The sequence below is a fragment of the Lissotriton helveticus genome, chromosome 11, assembly GCF_964261635.1.
Source record: "Lissotriton helveticus chromosome 11, aLisHel1.1, whole genome shotgun sequence".
Classification (NCBI taxonomy): domain Eukaryota; kingdom Metazoa; phylum Chordata; class Amphibia; order Caudata; family Salamandridae; genus Lissotriton; species Lissotriton helveticus.
This window is the reverse complement of record NC_136072.1, coordinates 650,727,660-650,743,590: the sequence shown is the minus strand read 5'-3', so window position 1 is coordinate 650,743,590 and position 15,931 is coordinate 650,727,660. Positions and strand designations below refer to the sequence as shown.

The 15,931-nt window shown below is 41.3% G+C and overlaps 1 protein-coding gene across 1 annotated transcript in view; it reads left to right on the top strand.

The window, feature by feature from the left end:
* LOC144791736 (thiamine transporter 2-like) overlaps positions 1 to 15,931 on the top strand; it is a 233,102-nt gene that overhangs the window by 58,373 nt on the left and 158,798 nt on the right. The window lies entirely within an intron of this gene.

Below are 15,931 nucleotides of genomic sequence, written 5' to 3'. Positions count from 1 at the left end.
ATGAAGACTAGAAAAAAAGAGGAAAACGCCAGCTTCGTGTTGCTTGAAGAAGATGTGACAGAAACGCAATGAAAATAAAACAGTACTTGATGAAACAATCCCCCTTTCAGAATTTGCCAATGTCCTGCATTTCACCAAGAACTGGAGTGCAACTGAAACAGTTAAAAATTGCAACTTCCTTAAACAAGGAATGGAAGAAGTGACAGGCTGGACAAGAGACAGTGCTTCATGTGCGCAATGCAAAGACGATACTTGTGGCTTTTGCCAACCACAAGATGGCGGCACTCATACGTGAAGAGTGCCAGGTGGTTCAAGGCACGTCAATGCATCACAGAATGAAATTGGAAGGACGCTGCGTGAGGAGAAGACAGAGCTCACGCTGGACAGAACGAATGAAGATAGTCAATTAGAACCAGGTAAGCCAACGGAACATACAAGCTGTTTTCTTTTTTAAAAAAAAGAAACAGCCGCTATGGTAGAAAGTTTGTTAAGAGTAAACACAATCATATGAGACGCACAAACACCTGCCCTGTTTTGCCAACACTTTTGCAACTGCCACATAGCCCTTCTCACAAAGACCCATTGTCTCTTGTCATGCCACATGAGAGAGAAAAGAAAAAGAAATAGTGACTCCTTGACACAGTTGCACTTTATAATACGGAGACCAGGAACACTTGTCGCCCAAAGCTGTTCTTGTCACAGAGTCTGGGGTTTCCCTCTGCCAGTTTCAGCGCAGAACAATGCAAAGGGTTGCAAAACTTTCACCATAGGCTTGAACACAGGCATCACAAAGGTAGTTAGTTACACAGCATCACAGGTGAACACTCCAGGAGGCACACAGGTGGAAAGTTGCAGCAGACCGGTACAGAGACCTGACTAGGGAAACTCCTTTCACTTGAGATGTCTTCCAAGGGTTTCCCAGAATATATATATGCATTTGCCCAAAAGGACTGCCGGCGAGTTCCCACCGGAAGAAGGAGTCTGTAGCACAGGCAGGATGCACATTTTCAGTAGTGTGAAAATACACGTCAGGCTGGGAAGGGACAGCAGAAATGACGGGGAATTACTCAGGGGCACGCAGCATGGCACTCAGAGTTTCAAGTAAAATCAATTTACCTGGACTGCTAGTTGCTTCCTTTTCATGAGGTTCAGTAATTACTTCCATCAGTAGTCCAACAGGTGGGAGGGCAGGTTCTTTCCAGATTGTCGCCAAAATATGTTGTAAATAAGTCGGTCCATTCGATGTAGATTTTTTATGTAGATTTATTTCAAGTCAAGATCTTATGCAGAGCCCCACCAGGAGCAGCCCCCAACTGACACTGTCTCTCATCCAACATTCCATACCAGCTCTCACACCAACATTCCACTCCACAGACACACAGGCTGAGCAGCAGGTATAGCAGTACCCCTTCTTTAGGTGCCCTATGCGACTGCCTAGTTTTTTTCGTTTCGTAGAATTAACCCTGATTTTGCACATAAAGAAGAAATACTCTAATACTGCAGCCCTTAAATTGTTGGCTTCAGTGGATCCCCTAATTCACTATAGAAAGCTGGGGACCCTACCTTGGGAATTTCTACAATTTGGATCTAAAAACAATACACAAAAATGTGGAAATAAGACTCCATAAAAAAGATACATAAATTCCAGAGACATTTTAATTATATAACAAACAAAAAAGATTTAAAAAAACAAAATTTACATTTTTATGGGAAGGTTGCAACTGCCCAAGATTTGGTTTTACCTCAAAAATATGAAGCATATGCTATAGTCTAGAACAGTGGTTCTTAACCTTTTGACCTCAGTGGACCCCCACTGAAATACTATTTGAAGCAATGGACTTCACTGACACAATTTCTACAATGTGAAACTCAAAAAGACCTGAAAACTACAGAAGTACTTAAACATAAAACAAATACACACATTTAAAATATTTTCTTTAAAACACAAGCAAGAATCAAGATTTCCATTTTAATGGAAAGGTTGGAACTTATTATAAGGGCTATGCTAGGCTTTTGCATATTGGTTTGTCTTATATGCTTCTACTGCAGGCTCTGCTTTTGTTGGAGCGTACTAGCATTTTAATTGGCCTCCAAATGTCTACACTCCTGTAATTGTGCTGCTCCAGTGAATCAAATTAAGGCTACTAACTTACGTTTTATCCTTCAAATTCAAAACCCTTCACATTTGCAAAGTATTTTAACATATTCAATTTAGCTTTTTCAATCCATATCCATACTAATATTATAAAGAGAGAGCCCAAACCTTTGAGGCGGGTAATCTCAGTAACCACAGCACCAATGACAACATCCAATACAGCGTTGGGAAGGGCAGTTGCAGCAGAAGGACATAGGCTAAGCAGACGGCCACCATATGCATTTTTTTTTAGTTGTTTTTATTAACTTTTAAAGAAACAGTGGTGTTCATCACAATCATACAATGCAAGACATACAATTGTACCGTAGGACACCATATACATTTAAAAGGTAAAAGACCCGTGCCAGCAAAGTAGTCCCTTGTGGGCGTGTCTGCGTTGTGCTGTGGGCTTGGGCTGGGGCGTGACTAACGCTGGGGGCGTGTGGTATGGCCATCACATCGTGGGCTGTGGGCGTGTGCTGGGGGCGTGACAAATGCTGGGGGCGTGTGTCCGCCCTTCATGCCATGTGAGTCGTACATACAAGCGGCAATTACGTTGCTGCACAGCATCAAGGGGCACACTGGGGGCGTGAGAAACGCTGGAGGCGTGTGTCCGGCCTTCATGCCATGTGAACGCTATTGCGCCGCATCAAGGGGCCCGCTGAGGGCATGAGAAACGCTGGGGGCGTGTACTACGTTCCGCCCTTCATGCCATGTGGGTCGTACATTATTCAGAAGATCGTCTGCTGTGGCCGTGTGCTGGGGGCATGACAAACGCGTTCAGCTGGAGGCCTGGTAAGTAACATTACTGCAGCCTCTCCTGCGTGCTGTTACTGAACTCTCTCATTCAACGAAATTAAACGCATCTGCTACCATCAGCCAGGGCTCTAGCCGGGCTCAGGCGGCCGATCAGTACACTAATTACACGCCCCTGATAATATCAACCAGGGCTGCAGCAGGGCCTCAAGCGGGGAAACACGCACCTGCTAACATCAAACAGGCCTGCATCTGGGCCTCAAGCGGGGGAACACGCAAATGAGCGTGTCTGCGGGGACAATTACTGCAGCCTTTCCTACTCGCTGTCACTGAACTCTCTCATTAAACGGATTTACCCGCGGCTGATAACTTTCTCATTCAACAACATTACACGCGCCTGCTAACATCAACCAGGGCTGCAGCTGGCCCTTCTCCGTCCCTATTCTAATGAAACAAAAAATGTTGTCTACCGCGAGATTTTAAAATAAATTGCCCTTGCCAAATACACACATTACACACATTCTATTTCATACCCGGACAACGTTGGGACGGGCTGCTAGTGTTCATATACTTTATTAATCTGCTAATATTATTTAAATTTCCAAAAGAAGCACGGACACGCTGATTTGGGATCCATGTTGTAATTGGTTGTCTACATCGCAGTCTGAGCCATTAAAATTGCTGTTTGAGACAATATTTGTAGAAATTTGTGAGTTAAAGCAAAAACAGGCACAGGAGACTGAAATATTACATCAAAGACTGGACAAGATCGAGCAGAATCTTGAACAGTTACCCAAAAGGATTCAAGAAGCGGAACAAAGGATTTCAGACTTAGAGGACAGTCTGGTGTTTTAATAAAGATGTCTCGATTGAGTAAAAGAAGGCTCGCCATTTAGAGAATGCGGTTGAAGAAATGGAGAACCATGCGAGGGGAGTGAGTCTTAGGGGATGCTCAGCATCTGCCCTGCTGATGGATTCATTGATCAGAAGTATATTTTATTGGAGGCGCCAGCAGATTGGACAATCATGGGGACGCATAGAGCTCCAACCCATCTGGCAGTTGTCATGGAATACCCACAAATAATCCTAGTAAATTTCGCAGAGTTTGGCATCAAAGAGCAGATCCTGGCTGCAGAAATCCACAAGAAATCTTTTACGATCGAGGACAGTGTCCACATGAGGGTGTTCTCAGATCTTTAAATCAAGGCGGCTCAACATCAAAAATCTTTCCAAGGACTGGCTAGAGATTTTAGACTTTTAGGGGTGTAAGCCTTGTTAGTCCAGCAGTTTAAGCTGAAGGGCCTTGTTAATGGCCAATTTCACCTGTTTATGGGGGTTAAGTTCAGGCTCTTCTTTCTAAGATCTCAAAAGTTACGATTGTGCTTTTGAAGTATCGTCCATGGGGTAGATGAGTGAGTGAGCAGTCTCCATTAAAAACTATGTGGGGGGTCACACGAGGGTTGCCAGGTACAGCACCAGGGTACCAGTTGAGCTTTGGCAGTCTCGGGTGGAGTGGGCAATTTCTGGACCTAAGGGTGGAATGGAAGTTAGGTGTGGTGGCAGTGGGGGCTGCGAGTAGTTGAAAAGAGCAGGAAAAAAGAGCAGGCTTATTGGTTTGAGTTTAACTATGACTAGACGCAGCAGGGGAAATAAATGTGTAGGTTTTGGATATCAGGAAATTTGGTGGCCAAAAGCCTAAATGTTGCAATTTATTAAAGCTATTATTTGCAATGTAATTGGGATGGGGAGTAGACGTAAATGTGGTGCATTGCTGTAATGGCTGTCTTCATTTAGTATATCCATAGGAAACTAATTTCAAGAGTAATGCCCCCAAAGTGCAGTTACCATGAAGGTTCTCTTTAGCATATTTTGCCTCAGTAGGGATGCAATGAGCAGCAATTTTATTTTCAAACTCTGTTGAGTGGCAGGTGAAAGAAATAGCAAGGGATATTAATGGTAGGTGGATTTGGGTGAAGGTTCTAGTCAAAGTTAGGGTTGTTAGATTTGTGAATTACTACAGCCTTGTGTCAGATGAGCCTCAGTCTCCGGAACAGATTGATAACCTTGCAATGAACCCAGAGAGGTCATTAGTGATGGGTGGAGATTTTAATTTTATACAAGACTAGCAGCCCGTCCCGACGTTGTCCGGGTATGAATTGCTGCCAGCCAGTAGTATATTGTTTTGTAGGATTTCGTTTTGATAGCATTTCTTATCTGTAACAGGCCTGTGAAACGCTCCGATTCACAGTGCACTGCTGATGCACTTAAGAGTGCGCATTCAGTAGTGTGTGAACTCGAGTTTCCCTACTTTATTTTTCCTTGCAATCTTATATAGCGCGAACTCGACAACATGGCATGAGCAAAATTTACATTACAGAAGAACACATTCATTTGTGGTAGGCACGGGGAGACAACGCGATTTGCCTGGAATCACAGGATGTTGAGCTAATGCCGAGATTCGAACGTAGCTCCCCAGCTCTAAAGTTCGCAATTCTAGAACTTGTGGCGGGAGGTGTGTCTAAAAGTGTATGTCGGTGCTGGCCATCAATGAGAGAGACCTGTGCATTTTTCAAATGAGTGGTGAAAAATATGAGTGTGTTGCTGGAGATGTGGGCCGCCGTGCTACCAATGTGCTTACCGGAGGAGGGTAAATACCCATTATTCCGCAACTTTCTTTCCGCATACCATCACTCCGCATACTTTCATTACGAAAGAACCATGACTCCGCAATGCCATTATAACGCATGGCATTTCATTTTATATGCTTTTACAACGCATACATTTACACCGAAATTTGTTGTAAATGCATGAATGGTAAAATCATGTTTTTTTTATGTTTGGATACGGTAAGTATGGGTATAGGGGTATATGTTTTGGGGTACTGAGGTATATGTTTTGGGGTGTTTGGGTATTTTAAGGGTTCAGATATAGTTTTGGGTTTTGGGGTACAGGGGTAGTTTTAGGATTTAGGGATAGGTATGGGTTTTGGGGTACAGGGGTATTTTTAGGGTTCAGGGCTAGGTTTGGGTTTGGGGTATAGGGGTATTTTTAGGGTTATGGGGTAGGTTTGGGTTTTGGGGTACAGGGGTATTTAAAGGGTTCAGGGCTAGGTTTGGGTTTTGGGGTACAGGGGTATTTTTAGGGTTCAGGGCTAGGTTTGGGTTTTGGGGTACAGGGGTATTTTAGGGTTCAGGGGTAGGTTTGGGTTTTGGGGTACAGGGTTATTTTTAGGGTTCAGGGCTAGGTTTGGGTTTTGGGGTACAGGGGTATTTTAAGGGTTTAGGGCTAGGTTTGGGTTTTGGGGTACAGGGGTATTTTAGGTTTCAGGGGTAGTTTTGGGTTTTGGGGTACAGTGTTATTTTTAGGGTTCAGGGCTAGGTTTGGGTTTTGGGGTACAGGGGTATTTTTAGGGTTCAGGGCTAGGTTTGGGTTTTGGGGTACAGGGGTATACGTAGGGTTTAGGGATAGGTTTGGGTTTTGGGGTACAGGGTATATTTATAGGGTTAAGATGGGTTAGTGTTTAAGGGTGTTGGGGTATTTTAAGGAGTAAGTGTGGGTTATGATTATGGGGTGCAGGGGTATTTAAAGGGAGCAGGGTGGAATTAGCACACGATATGAGACATGGCATGAAGGGCGGAACGTACCACACACCTCCAGCGTTTGTGACGCCCCCAGCACACGCCCACAGCGCAACACAGACACGCCCACAAGGGACTACTTTGCTGGCACGTTCTTTTACCTTTTAAATGTATATGGTGGGCGTCCGCATAGCCTATGTCCTTCTTCTGCAACTGCCCTTTCCAACACTGTAGTGGGTGTTGTGATTGGTGCTGTGGTTCCTGAGATTACCCTCCTCAAAGGTTTGGGCTCTCTCTTTATTATATTAGTATAGATTTAAGGAAGGATACCTCAAACAATGCCAAAAAACCTGCTGAAGCCCAAGACGGTCCAGCTATTGAAAATAATGAAGCAGGACTTTGGCTCAGTTGACCCTTGGCAGGCGGATTACCCTGAATCCCTGCAGCATACTTGCCATTCGCATAGATTTGGCTCAGCCACTCGATTGGAGTTTTTTTCTTATTATAAGCGCAATGAAATGGGACTCTGTGGAGATTCTGGCAAATTCATTTTCTGGCCATTCTATAGTTTCCCTTCAAGTGATACTGGATCCTCTACTAAAAACCAGACAAAGATGGCAAGTCAGCAAAAAAAAATCCTATAAGATTTGGCTGGAGGACCTGAGGGGCTTCATAAAATAAATTTTTGAGATAAATTGTAACACTGACTCCAAGTTCATGTTTTGGGAAAACTTTTAGGCCACTTTCAAAGGACAGGTGATAACTTATGAGGCCATGCAAAATTGGACACGTCTCAGTAAAATACAGGAGCTCCAAGCTGCAGTTGAAAACACTATGAAAGAATTTATAGGGACTAAGAGTAGACCAATAGCCCTAGTAAGGCACCTACAAAAAAGAAACAACTGGAAGTGGCAAAACAAGATCTTAAGGATTTCTTCTTAGTAGAAGACATTTTGGGTGACCGAGCCTTCCAGCAGAAGCTATATAAGGTAAATCAACAGAAAGGGAAATATCTGGCTTGGTCAACAAAAATCAAAAAGAACAAGCAGAAGATAAATAAAATTGAGTATCCTGATACCTCGGCTACGTAATTGGAGAAAGGGAATTTGGTAAAGAAAGTTGAGCTGTACGAAATGGCTATTGTCTTTGAAAATATGGCAAATACTGAAGCTAGTGGCAGCGATGGGATCCCGGATTTTATTAAGTTTTCGCAAAGTATTTTCTCCCTTTTTAACAGCTCTGCTTACTCAAATGAGTAAAGGGATAGCGAGCCCAATTTCTTTTTTTAAAAGTCCATAATTGTTAGCTTTCTTAAAAAAAGACAAATATGCTACTATTGCCAACTCGTATCACCCAGCTAGTTTGCTAAGTATCATATCAATTAGGTTTATTCGATTTTTCAATAATAAATCATAAAAGCATACATTTAAAAAAACTGTATTAAAAAGATCTATACATTTTAAAAATTGAGAATGTTAAGAATACTATAATACAATTCGTATAGAACCAGAAGTTGTTAAGGAAATCACTCTGCACAATCCATTGTATGTGACCATTATCAAAGATAAAAAAGATAGAACGTATGTATATACATATTCAATTCAAAATATTTACAATTTCTATATACACTATGTACAATCTTTCAAGTCACTTTCCAGTATGAAGGAATTGAACATGCGTTTACGTTATATAGTTTTCCGGTATCTAATGAGTAATTTTAAAAAAGAGGATACTGCCTTGTTAACATATTCATTCTCTAGCTGTTTTAGCTTAAGGAATGCCACTCTACAGCTCCGTAGACCCCAGGCCTTTAATATTGGTTTCAAGAACCTCTTCCTCGGGGTTAGGTAAAACTTACAAAACAGTGTACAATGAATGTTTGATTGGTATGAAATATCAACACATGGACAAATTGCCCTATCCCTTGACCAGTCATTACAATCTCGAAAGGTTATCAATCTGAAAAAAAGTGTCAGTGGGGAAGCGAGTCAGCAGCATGCGAGTGTAACAGCATGGCTCTAATATTAAGTATGGTTCAATCCCTACACTGATGGTAAGTAGCTCATTGTCCGCAACTGTACATTTGATCTTTTCCAGAAGCCACCTTTTATTATCTAGATGTTCCAAGGCCAACTTTTTCAATGTGCTTCTAGGCACGACTTCCATGTTTGCAGGAGTATCGAAAAATTCTGGGTGCCCAATCTCATTCATCATATATTTGACGTAGTTAATCCATTTTATATTGGCCGCCCCATCTAGCTTAAGGCAATCTATGATGACATCTCTGTTTAGACTTGTCTCAGGTGTTACCCAAACTTTATGCCACAGGAGTAAAGGGGAGATCTTAATGGAGTCAGAGATATATGATAGGCCCACTTCGCTATGGGCGATATACGTAGCTATGGTTTTGGGGGCTGCTAATAAGTAGCGGATAAAGTGGTTCTCGCAGAATTGGATCTGCTCCGCCTGATCAATCCCCAAAATGCCTGCCCCATAGATACACATTTTGATTTATATATTTGTAAAAGTTCTCCTACCGGTCTTCCTCCCAATTCTTCTGCGAAGTTTGTCAGCGCTCCTGTAGCCCTGGAAAAAGCTAGTTTCCTTGCAGTCACGGCTGCCTGCCATGTACCCTGTCTGTCGAAATTAATTCCTAGATAGGAAAATCTGTTGGTATTCTCAATCTTATTTCCCTCCACAAAAATTGGGCAAGTGATCTTCTTTGCCCTATTTCTGCAGGTCATGGAATACGTTTTGGAAACATTGACTTTTAGCCCTCTGCAACTCATATAATCAGCAAATTTAGTTACTGCCCTTTGAAGTCCAACCCTGGTCCGTGACATAATTGCGGCATCATCCGCGTACAGGAGGATTGGTACAGGGGTACCTCTTACAGTTGGGTAGTCATGCTGGAATTCACTGATATGTTGACCAATGGAATTAATATACAGGGTAAATAGAAGGGGTACTAAAATGCACCCCTGTCTCACGCCCCTCTTTATTTCAAACTTTGCTGAACACTCACCCTTCCTGCCATACCGTACCCTGGCACCCGCCCCCATACAATTCCTTGAGAGGATTTGTCTATCTATGCCAATGTCGCTAAGTATCATCCATAGTTTCCCATGATCCACACAATCAAAAGCAGAACTTAAATCAATAAAAGTAACAAAAAGATTTCCCTTCTTAACCTGTGTGTATTTGGCTATTAAGAGTGCTAGGTTGAGGCCCTGTTCGATTGTTCCTCTACCCGCCCGAAACCCATACAGAAAATTAGAGATAACGTCATTCTCCTCTAACCACTCTTGTAACCTGTTTAGAATTATCCGACCTGCCACCTTAATCAGCTCATCAAGTAACGATATTGGGCGGTAGCAGGTGGGATCGTTCCTATCCCCTTTTTTAAAGATCGGGATCACGATGGCATCTGGCCAAGATGAGATAAATCCAAGCCTATTGGAACAATTTAACACATTGGTTAACAAAGGTGCGCATAGGTCAATCTCGGATTTGTAGACGTCGATCGGGACGCCGTCCGGGCCTGGTGCTTTTCCTGATGAACTTTCCTTAATTGCCCTCATAATCTCCTCGCACTCAAATGCAATACCCAGGAGGAACTCACTCAATAAATTATCATCGTGAGATGTACCTATTTCATTTTCAGTTACTTCTCCAGAGTCATCTATGTTAACCTTATCGTAGAGACCCTTAAAGTGTGCCACCCAGGTTTCACCTGTAATTGCTAAATCAATTACATCTGTCTCCTTATTTTGCAAAAATGGAGCATTAACCGCTTTCCAGAAGGCTGTGTTATCGTTTGTTTGGCATGGTTCGTGTAACACCAACCATGCTTCCCTCTTTAATTGTTTTTTCCTGTTGGTTATGGCGGCATGGTAGGATTTTCTAGCATGCCTAACTAATTCGATTGATCTTGGGGAGTCATGTAACGCACTTTTCAGATTGGTAAGAGCCTTAGTGCAGCCCTCGTCGAACCACCTGTGCACTTTATTTGTACTATGAGGGTATTTCCTTGTTAATAATTTTCTACATTCCGCTATGATTTTATTGAAGGAATCGAGAACTGCTTGGCTATCCTATTTTTGTGAAAGACAAATTTCCATATGGTCATAGGTATTTGTCACTAGGTTTTGAAGGAAAGCCACAGGCTCAACTTTATCCCATTTAATGGAATATCCGTTTCTACTCGCCAGGCTGATCGGAGGGTTGTAAGAAACATTTCCCATCGATTTTTGCTCAGCCCCTTTGATATTGATGCCAAGGGAAATAGGGTAATGATCACTCAGCATGGTATCGAGTGTTCCCCATGATGATACTAACCCTGAGTACCTCGTGGATAAAAGGGCAAAATCAATGATCGAGTTACACCCTCTCCCATTAACAGTGGGCTGAAAGGGTATTACAGGTGAACATAATTCATTAACATGTGACAAGTTAAAACGAAAAATCAAATTATTTAGAAAGTCCCCTAATTTTGTGTGACTAAAATGGGTGGGGGCATCCTCCTTATTATCCCCTAGTCCGCAAATACCAGCGGCACTACGGGGCATAAGGTACAATTAAAGTCGCCCACCCAGAGCAGGACCATGTCTCTACACACCTGTTCCTCCAAACTCAGTAGGTTGCTCATAAGATTATTTATTGCATTTTCCAGTAGGGGTGTTGGGATGTTATTGTAAAAGTTTATTATCGTCTATGTTATTGTAAAAGTTTATTACCTCCCGAGGTTGAAACATACATACACAGCCCCCCTTTATTTCTACCTTGTGGGCTAGCAACGGCCGGTGTATTAAAAGTTTGATACCCAGCAATGTGTAATTCTTTGATGGACCACGTTTCCTGGATGCATAGTATACTATAATCGGTTACTATATCCAGCCATGGTGAATAGTTTACTTTGTCTGAGAGCCCCGCTACATTCCAGCACAAAATGTTCCTCTTGGGTATTATCACTTCTGTTGATTCCCCTTCTAGATCCACTTTATCTGTGCCATCTTTTACTCCCTTAATAGATGTTGGTCCTATCTTTTTTAGTTGTTGTGCTTGATGCCTTTGTGGTTTAGATATGTCTAGGAGTGTCCTCTTTTGGGCATCTTTGACAACTGCATCTAGTTTATCTTTGTTCTCCTGTATTATCTTGTATCTTTCTATGCTTTCCTGCACCTGGTGCCCGCTTAGTTGTATCAGTAACGGACTGGTCATCTCAGAGAGTTTCTCCCCCCTACTATTCTTTCCTCGTCAATCTTGGTCATCCATACCTGATAGAACTTCATAATGATTATGTAGAGGTATGCTTCACTTTGGTGTATGTCTGGCTTGTCTGTCTTGTTGCATTCTGCCCTCATGGTGTATAGGGGTCAATGTCTGTAGACACACATTTTCTGACACAAACAATTGACTATCGTTCAGTAAACAAACAAAACCCGGAAATTTTAAAGATGGACACCAAACAGGCATTTGATTTAGTAAATTCTCAAGCGCTCTTCTATATCTTAGAGAAATTTGCATTCTTCGGAACCTTTAAGATGGGCAGAGGCAAAGATTATTGTAAACTCCAAGGAAGCTGGGATAGTGAAGTATAATTGAGGCACCCAGAAGTAGTACCATCTGTCCTCGATTCTTTTTACCCTTTTTGTCAAACTTCTGGCGATTAGGATTCAGAATAATGAAGCAATTTTGTCACCTATAGCAGGCATGTCTTAAATCAGGTTATTCGCCACTTAAATCATTTTATATTTAAGAGCCCATAGCTTGAATATAAAATGAGCTTTAGATGAAATTGCAAGCTTCACAGGCATAGAGGGCTACTAAATGAACCAAGTGAAAACTGAATTTTTATTAACGCTTCAAATACAGAGTAATTTCTAGCCTACAGATGCTCTCAGCACCCCACCCGTTATCTAGGAATATACGTTTCTAGCAATTTTTCTCATCTTTTCAAATGAATTATGGTGCAGCATTTAACAAGATTAAAGCATTGCTTGAGAGGTGGACTTTTTTGCCATTATCATTGATTGGAAGAGAAGCCTTCTCCCACTACTTTTATTTCTTTTTGCTAATTTTTCTTTAAGAGCTCCCAGCTCATACGTGAAAGAACTCAATATTAATATTTGAAAGTTTATATGCCATCATAAGCAGTCATGGGTAAACATGACAATTTTGCAATTAGATAAAGTTCAGGGTGGGTTGACACCTCATCTTTTGACATATTATCAGTCTGCTCTTTTGGACAACATGAATCAGCTTTTGATAGCATCTATGGATTTTGAAAGCTTCTCACTAAATCTTAGGATCAAAGAAAGAGCAAATGGCAAAACGTCCTAAAAAGTTGAGATACAAAGTTTTAATATTGTTAGAACTGCCTATTCAGACTTTATTTAGACTCCGGGATGTTCCAGTATGTCACACTTTTACCCGATTGCATGATGGTGGGTATTGCATTACAACAATGGGAAGTTAAGGGGTTCAATAAATTAGGAGACTTTTATAATGGCTTTAATCTAATTTCATGGGACCAAATAACCCAATGATTCGGTAATGATAATTTGATGCTGCTTAGTTTTTGGCAAATAGTGAGTTTTCTAAAAAGCAAACTAGCAAGTAATGAGGGAAGAAACCCATTAGCTAATTCATCTTTTTTTGTGAGAAGAAACTCTTTTGAGTTGGGAATTGGTATTGTTTTCTTATAAAATATTCCAATCAAACAGAACTGCTGGAATTTTTAGGGAATATCTGTGAAGAACCGACTGTAGGCTAACTACCAATGAGTGGCAATATCTCTGTAAGTTGGGGCATAATTCACTCAGAGCAGCACATTTTAAAATAATGTAATTCTTATCAAGTTGGCTAGAATATTATACACCTCATAGGCTGCATAAGATGTTTCCATCTCAACCTAATTAATGTTTCTGATGTAATGCACGGGATAAAGGCAATTGGATTGATATCCTATTTACCTGTCCTAGGCTACATCGGTTCTGGGAGGAAGTATTTTCCAAAATTAGCTGAGGTCTTGAAGGAACAATACTACCAGCGCTTACATTGGTTTTATTTGGCTCATCGTATCTGGTGGACGAAATTAATAAATATTCTCATAATTTTATCTTGATGGCAATGGCGGTGGCCCATTGGTTAATTTTGCAGTGATGGGAACAAATAATATCACTACTTTTAAAGTATGGGCTGCAAAAATGAATAGGACTAATATCTTTGAAGAAGCATATGCAATGCGAGTAGGGGCTCTCCCAAGGCTCTTAGCAATTTTAGGAGGTTGTTGTAAATTGTCCCTTTGAGGATATATGTCTTCATCGGGCTGTAAAAGTGAGACATTACAGCTATTTGACTACTGTTAAAGATAGACGTTTGAGAGAGGCTGGCCTGCAATATGCTGTCCACTAATGTAAGTGGGCACCTTGCACCAGTCCAGACAACCCTTATGGTGATTTAAGAGGTTTGAGACAACCTTAGAAAGCTATCCAAGAGGCAGCTGCGGAGAGCAGCCTTCAGACTAGTCTTGAAGGAGTGTAAATCAGCCTGTTATATCAGTGGGTGAAAACATTTTTCAAAGACTTCTCCAAAATGTCAGTGAACAGAGCATGTGTTAACACCTCACCTAGAATCACCCCATCTGATTCAGCCTGGGAAGAGATCAGAGTGTTCCCCGGGCCAAAATAGTTTTCTTATTACCTACTGGTAGTTTATGCATCACAGTAGATTAAATACAACCTTTGGACTTTTTCTGGGGGGTGAGCAGGAGATGTCATTTTGGGCGCCTGAACAGGTGTTAGACTCGATCCCTAAGAACCAAATGTTCTAAGTAAAAAAAAAAGAGGGTGAGAAATCCGATGATTCTGATGAGGAGGATAATTTCTTTAATGATCTTTTGAATTAAAGTCTTCTTCCGTAAACAGTGAGAGCAACTGGGATGAATGGTTCTAGTTCGAAACCTGACATGAGTATGGGAGAGAATGCCGCCAGTGTGCAAGCTCCTATGACTGAGGTACCAAGTGCACCAACAGAGAAAGCAATGTGCAGGCTGACAAAAGTTCTGTTGTACCCCTAGAATTCTTTTATAGACCTTCCCTTCACAGAGAATCTTCAAGTCTTGTTTCCTAATCCAACTATATTCAGTTCGCAAGAGATGGTTTCCCGTTAAGTCTTCGTTCATCAAATGTGAGAATGGTCAGGTCTTGCGTCCTAATCCAACTATACTCAGTTTGTAAAAGGTGGTATGCCATTTAGTCTCAAACCCAATAGAAGGGTCTGTCAACCATTTTCTCCCCAAAGCACACAAGAGGATGAAGATTGACCTAGTCAGTTGATACGAGGTGCCTCTGGAGCTCTCAGGTGGGAAATGGATGGAATTAATAAGGGAATACATTGGGACACAGTGGTAGGATGGTTGATTTAGGAGGAGCAGTATCATATAAGTCAAAGACAGGGAGTTGAGGTTATTAAGATATTTAGCTGGAATGTTACTGGGATGATAATTAAACTGACAAATACGGATTTGGAGCACCATGATTTTCTTTTATTTGGAAGGTTTTAGTATACTATTCCTGCTCCTGCCATTCCACCCAAGAAATGGAGGGTGAAGGGCTGCATTGTGATTGTTATATCGAATAGTATGCATGGTATATCAAGTTATAAATGTCACAAGTCCACAAATTTCCAATTGGTCTGTTATGACTGAAAAGGGTGAAGCAACTCATGATAATCAATTTTTATAATAACAATTATGACAATTCCTGTATTGATTCGATTTTGTAATTAGAAATGAATTGGAAGCATTTTTAAATACTGTTGTGCTGATATTTATATAGTTTGGGTTTTTGATTTTGATACAGAGTGCTGCACTTAGAATGCCAGGGGAAAATGCATCATGTTTGGCACTTATGATGAGATTTCCCACTTTTCCCACTCAAGGTATGGAAAAGCCATAAATATTTCTTAAATCAAGTAGAATTTTCTTTCTGCTTCAAGTTTTTCCAGCACCACTGAGATGAGGAGTCTCTCTTTCGTGGGGAATGGTACAGGTGTTACTATCGATTTCATAAAGGTGTCAGTTCCCATTTCAGGGAATTTTGGGATCCCTCTTCCTGTTTGAGTGATCATGGACCATTTACTGTGGACTTTGACATTACGGTTGAGAAGGAGGAGCTGTCACTATTGGGTGAGGTTTTAGTAGTGAGCAAAAGGAATGGTGTTGCTGTGTAATGGAAAAAGATTGAGGCTGAATTTATTTAAATTGGCTTGATGAGCTTGCATGGAAACTTGGTAGACACTTATTTGGATGAGAATGCTCCAGGGATTACTACATTTTAGTATTCTGCCTCTTTGAAATTAAATATAAAGGCAGTTCTAATGGGAACCCCACAGATGGAAAAGAATTGGGACGGGTTTGAATCAGCATGTAGAATCACATAAAGCCCTCAGGCAAATACTT